The sequence below is a fragment of the Puntigrus tetrazona genome, chromosome 7 (assembly GCF_018831695.1).
Source record: "Puntigrus tetrazona isolate hp1 chromosome 7, ASM1883169v1, whole genome shotgun sequence".
Taxonomy (NCBI): domain Eukaryota; kingdom Metazoa; phylum Chordata; class Actinopteri; order Cypriniformes; family Cyprinidae; genus Puntigrus; species Puntigrus tetrazona.
Genome location: NC_056705.1, coordinates 15,720,427 through 15,734,235, shown reverse-complemented (window position 1 = coordinate 15,734,235; position 13,809 = coordinate 15,720,427). Strand labels below are relative to the sequence as shown.

At 39.3% G+C, this 13,809-nt stretch overlaps 1 protein-coding gene across 7 annotated transcripts in view; it reads right to left on the bottom strand.

Moving 5' to 3' along the window:
* Window positions 1-13,809, bottom strand: part of sox6 (SRY-box transcription factor 6) — a 143,508-nt gene that overhangs the window by 116,031 nt on the left and 13,668 nt on the right. For all 7 annotated transcript variants that reach the window (XM_043244134.1, XM_043244138.1, XM_043244142.1 and 4 more), the window contains exon 3: window positions 6,674-6,744. The gene's annotated coding sequence lies outside the window, so the exon portion shown is untranslated. The remainder of the gene's footprint in view (window positions 1-6,673; window positions 6,745-13,809) is intronic.

The window sequence follows — 13,809 nt, the reverse complement described above, 5'->3', positions numbered from 1 at the left end:
GCTACAAAACTGAGTGAAGTACCCAAGACGAATCATTTATTCCATGAAGAAGATGACCATGACTTCCTTCAGAATGTCAAGATGGCACTGATTAAACTGATTTGTTAATGCGACGCCGTGGCGACGCCTCTCCTCAGCAAATCAGAGCGAGGCAGACTCAACCCGACCACACCCACAGACTATAAAGCTCTTCTATTCTTCAGCACATGTAACGTCATCACTTGGAGGTCTTTTGTAACACACACACCCAATCATTTAGGCCTTTGTGGACTTAACCCCGATCTAAAGGTTCACTCAATTTCTGTTTGTTTATTTTTCCCATCACAAGGCCTTAAACACTATTCGTAATTAGTCGGAAAAAGGGGGATATTTTTCCTCAGAATGTCACTCGCTGACAGGTATTAGAAAACAGCATGATGTGAAACACACTGTGTTTTTGCTCATTTGATCAACTGTTTCTGGACTGGTAACACCAATCAGAAGCTACCGTGCCTGTGCTTTGGAAAAAGGGGTAAAATGAAATGATGGCATGTGCCATTAAAAACGACCCAGTGATCTCCCGGTGCCTACATCTGAGCGCTCATTGAAAGCACACTGTGTTGGGGTGAACTGTAATAGGGAAGGTTTAATTGAGGATGTAATAGGGAGTTTAGCCTTTGTCATTCACAAGCAAATATTCAGCCTAGACAAAATGTGTGTGTGTGTTATTTGTGACAAAATAAATAAATGAATGAACAAATGAATGAATAACATATATTATTGTTATTATGGTTATTATTATTATTAATATACTACCCTATTATTTTAAATATTTGTATTATTTATTTATTAGACACATATATTTATGTATTTTATACAAATTGGAATATAAATACTGTACAATTTTGACATTATTGCGCATTGAAACATCTACACACATCCTCTGCTTCAATACACATTTTTTTTTCTCAGAGCCATTACTCAGCTGGCATATCTAGTGCTACACCAAAATTCATTTCAGTTCAATTCATTTCATTTCCCAGGGTGCAAAAAATAGTTACGTACACCTGCATAAAAGTATCTGCTAAGTGCATGAATTCACTACAGAGAACAAGCACATCGAGTTTAGACCAAAAAAAAAAAATACAGAAACAGATTCTATAGCAAAGTGAAAACACTATATTTTGAAGTAAGTGATGACAGTCTAATTAAATTAGTATTTCATCCGTTCTCATCTGAGCCACGGAAGGTGTGAAAAGGTTTTGACAGTGCCGGGAAGGGGAGGAAAAAAATCCCCTCTGTCCACAGATCCAAACACGTCTCACGGGTGTCCTCCTGTCACACGTGTGCACACACCTCCATACGGCATCACAAAAGAAGACGTGACAGAGAGGGGCTTCCTCCGCCCCCCACCACAGCCCACCGATTAAATACACTCTCGCTAACAGCACCGGTGTCCCATTCTTTAGTCTTAACCCTCCTCGCTCACCCACCCTGAGGAGTAGTGAATTAATTTGTGCGAAGCAACCCAACATTAGGAAGGTGTGTTGAAAGGTGTCTGCTCATGTTTCAAATTAAACGCACTGCTGGTCAGCATTAGCACCTAGATGCCCGTCGAGGCTGTGCGCCTGCCTCTGACACTTATCCGAGAGAGAGAGAGAGAGAGAGAGAGAGAAGAGAAACTGGATTTGCCTGTTCACACTGGAATAATTAGAACATGTCAGGAAGAATTAATTTCCTCATTTTTCAAAAGGATACACAGAAATTACCATGTTATTATATGACAGGGTCCCTGGGAGGATTGTATTAAATTTGATTTCCAGCGCAGCCCACACAACAAATTAAAGTCATAAATAAGATGGAAAGAAGCGGGGCACAGAGCATATGTTTATGGCAATGAGTGAAGCCAGGGGACCAGAAAGAACTATCTTCATTTCATTTTATTTAAATCAGGCCGACACTCTGTGTCTGAATGACAGCGCTTGCTAATGAGGGCTCAGGGTCTCTTTTATATTAGCAAAGAGAAACAGCCACTTAGTGGGTTAGACGCCATGCACCTTTCCTCTACAACTCAACCGGCTGAGCATCTGCCTCCCCTAATGGACACATTACCGTGTGCTTACAAACTTACAAGGCCTGCAAAAGGTGAGGTCTCCCTTAACTTACATCTGCGCAACAAATCAATTAAGCCTCGGAAGCGGTTCCTCGTTTCACAGGTTTTTTTGTTTTTTCCTTTCCACGCTTCATTTGACGTTTGGGCTAGTTGAAGCAGACGGAACAAATTTAAACAAGTTAAAACGTAACAATGTTAAACTACTTTCAAGTTCGCCGTTCATTCATCGCATGTGAGATGAGAAACTCTAAAGGCCGCTATGTTGCATAGCGAAAGATGTTCTGTAGCAAAAAAAGAAATAATAAAACTAAAAAATAACGACAGGAGTGACTCAAGGTGAATCATATTTTAATCTCTTAGACTCACTAAACGTTTGGGTGGGCATTGCACTTGTGAATGAAAGCATGTGGGAGAATCTACCCCATTATATGCAGCGGAGAAGCAAAGCGCTAATTATATTCCTAAGAGTCAAGTGGTAATCAGATAGCCATGGGCATGTTTTATGTGTACAGACGACCTCAGCAGTGTCTGCCTTTACAATCTACAATTTCTTTAAGTCACTCAACTTTATATATTCGTGATTTGTGGATCCACAACCAAAAAATACGTCAAGATACGTCAGAGAGATAAACTCAACAATGATATGCACACAGTCTCTAATAAAGTTTGCGAAGTTGCTGTGAGTCCAGAACATCAGAACAAGCCGTCTTTTCAGATTTACTTCATGCAGGTGGCTGGCAAATACAAAACAGCAAGATGCCTTTTTATATTCAATATAATTAGCAGAAAATGTGTTAAAAGAAAAATGAGTGTTGATAGTTTACAAATGCAACAAAAAAAAGACGTAATGCATAGTTTTGTTATAAGGTTATAAGGAATGTCTGTGAAAAAAAGTGAATTTTGTTAATTATGTTTTATAATTGTTAATTAATATTTTTATGCATATGCACAACAGAAAATAACATATTTATTTTAAATAGGAATTTTAAAAAAATATATTTTTATCATTTATGTCTATTTCTATAAATTCTGCGAAGGATTAATTATTTGTGCGAAATGATAAATTACTGCCAAAGTTTCCCTCTCGTTAAGTGCTTTAAGACTTCTAAATTTCCACCTTTCCTACATGGGAAAAATGCACAGTAAATCTTTGATAAGGTGTATTAGCTTATTACAATCGCGCCGAGGCAGTGGAATACAGAGAGAAGGAAACTCACTGGGAATGGGCATCATTAGAGCCAAGCGCTCCCCTGGGCCCCACAAACTTTAAATAATTTGCAAATCAATTAACTGGCAACTCTCAACATAACAAGGATTTCACACCCCTGGGTCAGGGCACATTATCAGCTCTGGAGGATTCATGGCATTTTGGGAGAAAAGTTCATGGTTGGAATCATTAATTCATTTTACAGGACTTTTAGTTATGCATTACTCTGCCCAGCTGTGGAAGCCAAGAGATTAATGACATGTTCCTCTGTAAGTCTACGGCCATCTATAGCTAATAAGAGAACGCCTTTTTTACCTTGGTTACTGTCTTTACCTTGAGACGAGGAAAGACTGCCAAGTTTATATTATGTATAATTCTTCTGAAAATTAGATAAAGCACATCCAGCCATCAAAAGGACGATATATTGAATAAACCTTGGCAGAGGCCACTGCCCCAGTCATGACAGCGTGTTGCTGGGATGTTAGGTCACGGCGGGGTGATTGAAGACCACTGAAAATCTCATGCCCCGGATGATCAATGGTCCTCAGATGAAGTCAGCTTGGTCTGCTAGACTACACCAGCTGAATGTAGCACAAATGAATAGAGTGTATTTAATGTGAAAAAATGTATCACTTATGACCCTGTGGATTGAGGGGCCACACCTGTATGCATGCAGAAAAATAATAAACCTCATGAAAACCAATAAAAAAACCCGGACAGATACCATGCCGCAGATGTCTGAAGACCTTAGGACTTCCTTTCACAAGAATAATTCAATTTCCAACAATTAAATCTTATTCTAAATTCACACTGATGAAATTTTATGTTCTATCGGGCGGAAAGAAGCGAACAAATAATTTTTTCCCCCCGATGGGGCTGATGAAATTAAAATGCCGAACCCTATTGAACAGCCTCTCTGACAACAATCAAGAAGAGGGTCAATGAAAGAACTGTAGCTGGAGACTGTTAATAGATGAGAAAATAACCACCCAAAGGTTATTCATTTTCATTAGGGGTCCAGGAGAGCTGTTTATTTAATTTTTTTTGCACAAAATCATTCCTGGAGACACCGGCCCCACAGAGACATCAACAGCGAGACACGCTAAATGCAAAATGAAGGAAGGCTCCGGCAGCTTTATTAGATGAATGGCACACTCTGACAAAGAGTGTATTCTGCCTGTTCAAACAGATGCCGTCGCTCTTCCTCAGGTGTTTCCAAATGACTTCGCGCAGGAGTGATTAAACACCGGGCGCATGCGAGCCACGCGTTCTCCCAAATTACTTACTGCCTCATTTTGTGATTAATTAAACATGCAGATTAAAGTTGCAAAGGAATTTAGATTAATAGGTGTGTTAGGTCTCATAGGTCTGGTAAGCATCGGTGCATTAGAGAAAGAATGCTGGACGGGTTCATTTCTTCTCTTCCTCATATTTAAACAGCGTGAAAACTGTGAAATGGAAAAAAAATAACAAATATACATGTTTTTAACATACTGAAAGCTTTAAAATAATGTATCTCTCGCAGAAAGCTTGGCCTTCACGTCAGTTGTACTTCAATGTAAAAGCATTTTGCATTTAAATGACTGAAATATGTTTTGAAATCACAAAATGTCCTTTCAGGTTGTCAGTTTACATAGTTTATGTAGCTTAAAACTAGTTACTGTTTATTTATTTACTATAAAAGATTTGTTCCTAACTAACCTTAAATGACTATGCTTTAAATTAATTAAAAAAAACAAAAAAAAAAGGTTAAAGTTTTCTATACGGAAAAATCTAACGCTGGCTCTGCCGTGAGTTCACTCTCACACACACTCGCACCGGTCTAAATGCTGACACGACGCCAACTTGATGTACAGTACAAGGCTTACACTGTTACCCTCAGTGCTGGAGCGATGCCAGCATATAGGCCTGATGTTTACTGTTCTAACTCAAGTGGTCCTTTCACCTTCATTCAGCCTAACAATCAGCGTTTCATTCCCTAAATAGAGACCTGACCCTGTGACATATCAATGTTAATATCTGTGTTCACAAGACCTGGAATGATACAGGCCGCAGCTGTTCTGTAGCGGTGGCTGTATGATACAGATCACGTAACCTCCTCCCGACTGGTAAGACGAAAACCACTGCCATTACTTTTACAATTCTGCTGATACAAAAACTGTACACACAATAAGACAAAAGCGCGCCTGTGAAGCAGAGGTTAATCGGAGAGTCATCGAGAGTGTTAACTCAATTGTTCCCAGCACAATTTTCAATAATATTTCAGGTCTCCATTTATGCCTTTTCTCTTCGGAGTTAGAAGGTGAGCAGACAAAAGCTGTAATCATTCCAGGTCCCTTTGTTATTTCTCCATTCACCGATCTGCCTCTCTTTCCTCTGACAGCCATTCAGAACGGACTTAACACGCCGGCGACACGCACTACAACCAACCACGTCTAAAATAAAAAGCGCCTGGCCTGGTGTAACAGAGAGTATTGATCTGAGCTGAAGACGCTGTTTGACTTGAAATCACGGGGATAAAGCTGCTGCATTAGCGTGTGGCCCTGAACTTTGAGTTGGAATATGCCATTCTCAGTGGCCTAATTATGCAGGGCCAACAGTGGGGCTTTCTGCACACTAATATAACTCTGTCCTGCACCTCATATCGAAGTGACATTTGAAAAAAGATTAATATGAACTTAACTTTCAGGAAGCTTGTTTGCTCAACATTACCGGGAGCAACACTTTGCCAGATATGATCTTTATTACTATGCTGGAAAGAGAAAACTCCCATTTAAGACATATTGTGGCAGAAAACTGCAGCCGTATATTGACTGTTTACTAAGACCCTGTCTGTGTTTCTTTAAAAGAGGCTCTTTCTTCATTGCTGTGAATGCTCTTATTGAGGGCAACTGGCAGCCCGAAAGTACCAATAACATAGTTGGTATTAGCATAGAGAATAGATTCACTCTATATGCACCGATGGAAGCGTGTGTTTAGGGGGAATGTGGAGTTAGGTGCTAACAAGCAAATCAGTTTTCAAATGACTACTTTATGCCTTTTAAACGTAATAAAAAGACTGTAATCTACATAAAATCATTAATGTGTAACATTTTATAAGTCACTTCTGCGTGTGAGCTCTTTTTCAAGCAATTTTAGTTCTAGGAATGTGACGCAGAACAAAACAACACACTCATCATTGTAATCATTTGTGTAAGGCCACCATTTCCTGTGTTGATGAAGCATGTACAGTGGTTTCATGAGTTAAAAATTACAGCAAACAGACATAAAATGGTAAGACAGCAGCAATCATGGGGAGGGGGCATTAATGGAGCAGCGATACACAAGAGATGTTGAGCAAGATGCATGATTCAATATATACGGTTTGTACTTACATAAACAGAAAGACTTTATCCCCAGCTCCCAAAGATCACTGGTGAGTTGATTTTGAATTCATGAAAATTACCTACAACAGAACAAAAAAATGCATTTAAGTTTACATGGCATTTTTAAATGTGTACATATCAGTGTTGGGCAAAACTCAGAATTAGATTCCTTTTAATGTAAAATTCATTGCTGTCACTTTTAAATCAATTTAATCCATCCTTCCTGAATAAAAGCCTTCATTTAAAACAAAAATAGTAAAAACAAGGCAGAAGAACAGAAAAACGTAAGAGAGAGGATGTCAGAGGAGCAAAGTGAAGTGAGGTTGCTGGCAGGCGGTCAGAGTCCCAGCAGATGAAGTTAAACAGTCGTAGCGCCGCAGAACCTCCAGTTACTCTACTCTCTCCCTGAGGGACTCAATCCTAGACAATGTTTAGAGTTCACTTCTCTAATACCTCATTAATCTGTCCCTGCACTGTTTGATTCAACTAATAAATGGCTTTCATACAAAGCACTTGTTTTCTCTAATTCCTCTCTCTGCAGAGCACTAATGATTTATTTAGTTACACGCTCTGCTAGTTCTAGCAGGTCTTCTGAGGTCCTCCAGCAACAGCGGCACCACCAAGGAAACACAAACAAACAGACGGTGCACCAAAACCACCAACATCACCCAATTTCACTATTATCCGGCCATATGTGTAGCATTACACCTCCCCTGCATGTGACGGAAGACGTAGATGAGGAAAGAGAGAGAGAGAGAAAGAGTCCTGCATAAACCTCAAGGATGTTCATTTCTCCACATTATTCTGTTTTTCACAACAAGCAGGAATCTCATTACCAGTTGATTTATACAATTAGCCTGCCTCAGCATCACCAATTAAACAAGGACACAGGGGTTTGAGGTCACAGCTAATTGAACCGGCTGCAATTTGCGCCATCTCTGCTAGCACCGAAATCTGCCCTCCTGTGCAAGTGTCGAAGATCTAAGTCAAACGCGTAGACCAAGTAAATGGCTGTGTGGGAGGGTGGGTTAATAGAATAAACTGAGAGATCTTTGGTCTCCAATGGATCTGAATGTGGCAACCTTGAGGCTGAAGGTGACAATGGGAGAAAAGAGGCAGGAGGTCTGACCCTCGTGTGAATGGAAAGCTGTTGTCATCTTAATAGCACCTCTGAGCTGACAGTCTATTCCACATTCTCAAAGGACCATGCCACAGGCCTGACTGCCTCCTAGTTCACACGGCGCGCACACACACACACAGACACACACACACACTCATACAGTGTGTATTTGTGTGTGCGCGCTCACATACATCTCTCACAGAGTTACTGCCAGCTCTCTTTCGTGCCTCACAAACACACAAACCCTTGACAGCGGTGGTAATTCTATAAACGCTTTTCTCTTTGTGAGCCATACAACATCGGACTAATACCTGTTACGCTCCAATAAATACAGGGATGTTTTAATTGCAGGGGGCCAAAAATTCGAAGGAATTTGAAAGTATAATTTGATGCTAAATGATGAAAGTAACCAGTTTGCGAAAAGGAAAATGGTGCAATTTTATAATAATTTGTTTGGGTGAAAAAAAGCCCTTCTGAATGAAAATAAGATGACAATAGTAAAACCTGCAATATATAAAAGACTGTGGCAGGCTGCTGTAGTGTTAAGCAGAGTTAGATTAAAGAGGCCGTTTCTAAATGGGTGATCATGTATTCATTAAAAAGAGTTCCAATCAGCACCAGCCTGTTTTTATTAGTCACCCAACAGTTTTATTACTGATTCATTGTGTCCGCAATTACCACTGCGGCTTTCTCACATGTTGAGCTCTGTTTTTTTCTCTCTTCTTGACAATGACTGCAGTGATGAAGTAGCTGTGGTTGTACAAATGGGAGCTGAAATAAAGAGAGATGAAGAAAGGAAGAACTGTTCGAGTAGCCGAGCATCTTGGCAAATAACTAGACGAAAAGCTAAAGCCCATTAAACCCCACGAGGACAGACTAGGGGGCACCCAAAAATTAATGATAGGTTTTCCTGTGAAACAACCCCCAAGTCATGCACCGCACTGCGTCGGATAAAGAATTAAGCTGTTTAAATGAAAACAGATTGTATTTTCAAATGTGCTGAATATTTCAGAGAGGTTAAGTGGGGTGCTTAAAGCTTGTGCTGGTGAGGACAATCCATCGACCATGACAGTGACTCCAGCTAGACCCTCCAACAAATACACTAGCACAAACTGACTCCAAGGGCACAAGCCAATGGATACACCCTCATGACATGACGTAAAAATAACGGATGCTCCAAAAACCCTCCGTTCGCTTTCGTTTAATCATTTCTTAAGTTAATAAAACATGAGTGAGAATGTTACCTTTGCCTTAGCCAGTGATATATGTTCTTTACATTTTCCTCAAAAAGAAGAATTCAGAAGCACAAGAAAAGTTCTTTTCGCAAATCCAATGAGCCTTCAAATTCCAGGCATGTGTTCATCTACAGTAGGTTCAGCTGATTTAATCAATCCTCTGCATAACAGCGCTGTGTCTTTGACCGTCATATGATGAGGGTTGGGAATCAGTGACTAACCTCAGATTAGCAGCCTTGCTCTTGCACGGCAGAAGCAGGCAGCTTGTTTTAAATATATTTGCAAAAGTGGGAGAAGTACAGTAGCGTGCTTTACATAATACGCTGTAAATGTGTACCGATAAGAGAGCTTTAAGAGGCTGAACTCTAAGGCAAAGTGGTTCACATGGGTCAAATATAGATGAAATCCTTCATCTTTCTGAGCGTGGACATGCTGCACTCTCCTAAGGAGGGAACATTTTCATTTGCATCAACTTTGCCTTAGCTTTCTTCTGATCCAGCAACCTGCAAAAAATAAAATCACTTTAAATGTCCTATTTCCCCCAGTCCAGAGCATGTTAAGAGGGGATTTAGGGGAAGTAGTTATTGGGACAAAAGAGGCAATATCCCCCATCAGCAGGACGGTCTCTTACCTGGTGGAGGACAGGTTATCTCTGTACTAACAGCAGGACCACTGATGGGAGAAGAGGTGGGGGTGGGTGAAAATAAGGCAGAACAGAACCGATAGACGGGCCACTCACACCCAGCAGTGGGCGGAAGAGCAAAAGAGGCAAAGTGGTGTTTTTGTCAGATCCAATATTCCTCCTGACAAAAATCAAGTAGTGCGCGTGCACAGCTGACAGATCTGCAGGTGTAAAAGCACGGAACCAGATATTAAGTACAGATGTAAGGGCTGTGAATTGAGAATATCCTTTCAATTCCAATTCGATTTCTGAATTTGAATAAAAGTTGAGCTGAGGTAGCAAACAGGATGCAGAATTGCATTTTAAATTTAAAGAAAGTTCTGTAGTGAAATTAAAAAGGAACTTAAATTCAAAGAAATTCGTGTAACTTATTTTTAACTTGACAAAAGTAAAAAAATGACATAATTTTTTTAAATATATATATATATATATATATATATATATATACACTTTTTTTTTTAAGGTTTTTAGAGCGAAGAATAGATTAGAAGATGCTAATTATATTGGTATCACTTAAGGTCCAATTCTCACTATTAACTATACCAGCATGCATATGAATAGCATATTGGCTGTTAGAATTTGTTCCTTATTGAATGTGTTCCTTATTCTAAAATGTCACTATAATAATAAATTAACTTTGTAGAACGAATTAGCTGTGCTGAATTCTTTAAACTATCATTTATTATTGCCATTGCTCTTGATTTCAATTCAAATTCCTGTGGCTTGTGGCCAGTTGAAATTCAGACTGACACGCACTGCGAGTTCTTCAATCTGGATTGTCTCAGGTCCACAGATGAGCAATAATGAACCGATAAGTGGCATTCACATTAGAAAGCAGCGGATCCAAAAAAACAACCTTCTTTCACAGGAATAAAATAAGAGACTTCCCGTTTCATTGATCTCCCTCTTTGAATGTCCATATGCTTAACTTAAGAGGGCCTGCTCACAGCCGAGGGTGTTTATAAAGCGCATTTCACGACTCCCATCGTGGATGGGGGAGGTTGTGCTGTTTTTAAATCAAACATCTCCTCTCCTTGGACTTGCAGACAGCACCGCGACCAAGCCAGACTTTCATGTCCGACAGTGGAGATACATTTCATGTGATTTACTCTGCTGTGAAATAACAACAACGAAAGTCCGTATTAGGGGAAGAAAGGGTTGACCGGCGTCCACGGGCCTCAAATCCACCCTGAGAGGAATTCAAGTCCCAGCTGGTAAAATATAGTCTCACTGGTTCTCTCCAAAGCAGACTACACACACTTCAGTACATGATTAGAATGCAATAGCAGCAAAAGTGAGAGAGCAGGTCCTTGTCTTTTTTATCATCGATTTGGCGTCAGTCGATGGAGTTTATTCCCTAGCCATGACACAAAGCACTTTTTTTCTCCCCCTATTTATCCATCCCTACTATTGAGTTGGGTTACGGAAACAAGTCTGCTTCCCTCTCTCTCTTTCCCAGGTAATGTGTTTATTCTCCTGGTCTCATCTTCTAGTTTACGGGCTGCCGGCCGTTCTCTCTCTCTCTCGCTCTCTTATCGCCCATGCTCTCACGGGGCATTTTAGCTGCTGAAATCCTGTTCACCACATACCGGTTTTAGAATCTGTGAAATGAGTGCCGAAGAAGCGTGGCCACAATGTCTGCCTGTGTTGCCAATGGCCTCGAAAATGGGTCCGGGAGCTTTTTGTCCAGGGAATGCATAAATGGAAGTTTTTAACACCTCAAAGAAAGGCAGTGCTTTTGTGTGGCCAGACGAGAGAGAGCCCTGGCTCTCCTGAGGAGGCAGACATGCTGAGTGCTACAGGACAAAGAACCCAGAGCCTGAAGCAGCAGGAGCACACGTACATACACACACACCTGCCTCACACGCACACACACTTTTATGGTATAATACGCACACAATGGACATAAGAAACATATACGCGGATAAAGGCATGAGGCACGCACACACAGGTCAAGTTTGTGGGATAACACAAACGACTGCTGAATGTTTGAACATTCACTAACTCTCATGAAACATTTCAGAGAGAATACCACTGGTTTTACTGTATGAGCTGCACAATTCATTCAATAAACAAGATTCTGATATGTCAAAAGCATCTATTAAAGCATTCCATGGATATCAACTTTTTCTATTTAAACACATTTTTTCAACTGTATATGTTGTGACTCCTGCATGCATCAAAGATGGTAATGCCTGATAAACATCGACTTGAGCTATGTAATGAACAAAATGTTTGCTTTTTTGTTGAAGATCAATTCAGTGTTTATCTGGCATTACTGTCTAGGATACTCTCAAGAAAATAACAATAACAAATGAAAAAGAAGTGTTGTTAAGATTTAAATATTGATTTTCAATCTATTTAATGTACATCACAAATGCTTTATTGATTATATCAGGACCATTAATCAGATCCACAATTTGACCTCGCATTGAACTGCAGGGATCTAACAGTTCAATTTATTTGAAGTGACAGCTTAGCTGGTTGTAATGTGATGAGCATATTCTAATAAACTGATGTCATTTATAAAAATTTGCATCTAAAGGGTTTTTAAGCGAATTATCCGCATCTGTGAAACAGTTAAATTAAGTATTATAGGAACACAGTGTTACTTATTTAGTTGTTTATTTAACAGGGACAATGCAGAATGCAGATTGCAGATGTTCTACATACACTCCTTTGAAGGTGGCTAATTTTCAGACTACAGTTCTCAGGGTTTTTATATATATATATATATATATATATATATATATATATATATATATATATATATATATATATATATATATATATATATATATATATATATATATATAACTAAATTGTATGCAATTTACCCAAATAAAATTTTAATTAAAAATCTGTTGATTTAAATTACATTAAGGGTAAATAATTGAAAGATCTGCACAGCTACAGCAGATAAAAACAAAAAAATATTAAGATGAATTATGCAGATGCTGATCAAATCGTACTCATAAAACAAACAGAGATGAAAGACATAATGGGACTGATAACTAAAGTCTGAAAACAAGTCAACAAATGCTGGCACATTGATTGATGTGCTTCCTATCATTGGAAAAAATAATTCCCATACAGATTATCCCTTATTGCAATTCATTTGATTTTGTTTTTCAGACAAATATAAAAAGACAGGTCGTGCAGACAATCAGAGTGGCTATGCTTCGGGTGCCTACAATAAGCATTTAAATGCAAATATGTCTGATGCACAAAGAACCTGCAACTTCTGTCAGTGGCAACATAATCAACCTGCAATTGTCTCCTGACTCTGAGTCATTTCCAGTGACAAGGTCTAAGCAGCAAGCATCTGTATTCAAATTACCGCACTATTTAAGGCCGCAGTCTGTGCAGGGATATTTTTCCTACGGTAAGTCGTGCTGAAAGTCAATCATATGGTGAATTAAACCAGAATGGAATCAATTGATCCAGAAAAGATCAGGTTACAACCAGGCCTGGCGGTTATGTGCAAATTATTTGTGTTGTTCTTGTTCAGACGCAGGAGTGTGTGTACGGCAATGTCCCATTTTTTAAATATTACATTTGCAACTGAATTGAAATCTTCACGGTTCGTATTCTCTATGAATGAACAGAGACAATTTAGATGAAGAGACGTGGTCAAGAACACAGATGAAGAAAAAGGAATTGTGTGCAGTACTTCCATCAGAAGAATAGAAGAAACCTTAGTTAAGTATGCCAAGAGAGGCCTTGGTTCCCCAAGGATGGGTTTTGTGGTATGTTAAATCTGAAAAATATTTCAGGTCTCGATATGAATGATGGAATAACAAAAAAGAGGTTACGACTCATCGGTACTTGCATTCTTCATGCACAAGTTCACTTTTAATTCTTTTACCAGCAAGCAGGGAGGAGCGCATTGTGCTCTAGGGTTTTGACCGGTGGCTTCACGAAAATCCAGAAGCATTCTGCCGTGTTTTTTCAGGAAGAGCAAAAATAAAGAAAAAAATCTGCTTTTTTTTTACTTTTAAATTACATCTTAAAGTTCAAGAGCATGATCAAATTCCTGCTTTAACTATGTTTGATATGGTTCAATAGGGCATCTGTTCTGTGAAGAAGATAAAATAATTCATGATGA